The sequence below is a fragment of the Clupea harengus genome, chromosome 8 (assembly GCF_900700415.2).
Source record: "Clupea harengus chromosome 8, Ch_v2.0.2, whole genome shotgun sequence".
NCBI lineage: Eukaryota > Metazoa > Chordata > Actinopteri > Clupeiformes > Clupeidae > Clupea > Clupea harengus.
This window is the reverse complement of record NC_045159.1, coordinates 5,221,764-5,224,263: the sequence shown is the minus strand read 5'-3', so window position 1 is coordinate 5,224,263 and position 2,500 is coordinate 5,221,764. Positions and strand designations below refer to the sequence as shown.

General features: G+C 47.2%; 1 protein-coding gene across 1 annotated transcript in view; it reads right to left on the bottom strand.

Moving 5' to 3' along the window:
• The window catches only part of ppm1e (protein phosphatase, Mg2+/Mn2+ dependent, 1E), a 52,545-nt gene that overhangs the window by 5,975 nt on the left and 44,070 nt on the right, over positions 1–2,500 (bottom strand). The window lies entirely within an intron of this gene.

Here is a 2,500-nt window from a genome sequence, read left to right as displayed (position 1 = left end):
TTTCCCTCTCTCCCTCACTCCCTCTCTCCATCACTCCCTCTCTCCATCACTCACACTCTCTCTATCTTCCCCTCCCTTCCTGTCTTTCTCCCTCACTATCTCTTCTCTTCCTCTCCCTCACTCCCTCTCTCCATCACTCTCTCTCTCCTTCTCTCACACTCTCTCTATCTTCCCCTCCCTTCCTGTCTTTCTCCCTCACTATCTCTTCTCTTCCTCTCCCTCACTCCCTCTCTCCATCACTCTCTCTCTCCTTCTCTCACACTCTCTCTATCTTCCCCTCCCTTCCTGTCTTTCTCCCTCACTATCTCTTCTCTCCCTCTCTCTCACTTGTTCTTCTTCTCCTTCTCTTTGACTCTTCCTCTCCCTAACCCTTCTCTCTTCTCTTCTCTTCTCTTCTCTTCTCTCTCTTCTCTTCTCTTCTCTTCTAGTTTGCCTTCGGTAGAAGAGGGGAAATGAGAATATGGGGGCCAGTTGAGTCTCTTTTCACCCACCAGAACAGAGGGTGTGTGTGTGTGAAGGTGATGGTTCTCTATGCGGTGTGTGTGTGTGTGTGTGTGAAGGTGATGGTTCTCTATGAGGTGTGTGTGTGTGTGTGTGTGTGTGTGTGTGTGTGTGTGTGTGTGTGAGAAGGTGATGGTTCTCTATGAGGTGTGTGTGTGAAGGTGATGGTTCTCTATGAGGTGTGTGTGTGTGTGTGTGTGTGAAGGTGATGGTTCTCTATGAGGTGTGTGTGTGTGTGAAGGTGAGGGTTCTCTATGAGGTGTGTGTGTGTGAAGGTGATGGTTCTCTATGAGGTTGTGTGTGTGTGTGTGTGTGTGTGTGTGTGTGTGTGTGTGTGTGTGTGTGAAGGTGATGGTTCTCTGTGAGGTGTGTGTGTGTGTGAAGGTGATGGTTCTCTATGAGGTGTGTGTGTGTGTGTGTGTGTGTGTGTGTGTGTGTGTGTGTGGGAAGGTTCTCTATGAGGTGTGTGTGTGTGTGTGAAGGTGATGGTTCTCTATGAGGTGTGTTTGTGTGTGTGTGTGTGAAGGTGATGGTTCATGAGGTGTGTGTTTGTGTGTGTGTGTGTGTGTGTGTGAAGGTGATGGTTCTCTATGAGGTGTGTGTGTGTGTGTGTGTGTGTGTGTGTGTGTGTGTGTGTGTGTGTGTGTGAGTGATGGTTCTCTATGAGGTGTGTGTGTGTGTGTGTGTGTGTGAAGGTGAGGGTTCTCTATGAGGTGTGTGTGTGTGTGTGTGTGTGTGTGTGAAGGTGATGGTTTTCTATGAGGTGTGTGTGTGTGTGTGTGTGTGAAGGTGATGGTTCTCTATGAGGTGTGTGTGTGTGTGTGTGTGTGTGAAGGTGATGGTTCTCTATGAGGTGTGTGTGTGTGAATGTGATGGTTCTCTATGAGGTGTGTGTCTGTGTGTGTCTCTCTCTGTGTTACCACTCACAGCCGCTGTTTTAAGTGCTGATGAGGGAGAGTATCCTCCCTTGTGTGTGTGTGTGTGTGTGTGTGTGCGTGGAGAGGGGGTGTGTTTTTGCCAGATATTAAAAGCTTTTATTTAATTACAGGCCAGTTGCAGTGATAGCACAACAGAGAGTGAGTATGTGTGTGGGGTGTGTGTGTGCGTGTGTGTGTGTGTGTGTATGTGCACCCAATCACTCAGACAGGCAAATTATTGGAAGACACACCTGGGTAAACCAGCATAGCTCCATGAATGTCATTAAGAGGTGTGTGTATGTGTGTGTGTGTGTGTGTGTGTGTGCTCCATGAATGTCATTAAGATGTTTGTGTGTGTGTGTGTGTGTGTGTGTGTGTGTGTGTGTATGTGTATGTGTGTGTGTGTGCTCCATGAATGTCATTAAGAGGTGTGTGTATGTGTGTGTGTGTGTGTGTGTGTGCTCCATGAATGTCATTAAGATGTTTGTGTGTGTGTGTGTGTGTGTGTGTGTGTGTGTGTGTGTGTGTGTGTGTGTGTGTGTGTGTGTGTGTGCTCTATGAATGTCATTAAGAGGTGTGTGTGTGTGTGTGTGTGTGTGTGTGTGTGTGTGTGTGTGTGCTCCATGAATGTCATTAAGAGGTGTGTGTGTGTGTGTGTGTGTGTGTGTGTGTGTGTGTGTGTGTGTGTGTGTGTGTGTGTGTGTGTGTGTGTGTGTGTGTGTGTGTGTGTGCTCTATGAATGTCATTAAGTGGTTTTCCATACAGGATGTCATTAAGTCTAGGAAGGCAGTTTGGCAGGCAACACTGTTCTCCCACAGACCTCAGCTTTCAAAGTTGACTTCTTACACAATGCAAGCCACAAAGAACTACGGGCCTCATTCTCCAACATTTTCTGAAGTTTCTTCTGAAATATTTTCTGACGGACTTAACAAACAAGGCTGACTGCTGTCACTTCGGAAGACCAACATAAGAAAACACCTCCGCCTGATTCATGAATGCCTGAAAATGTGTTCTTACGCAGCCGAAGTGTTCTCAGCGTGTGAAAGCGTGTTCTTGTGCACCTGGATTTGCATACATACACG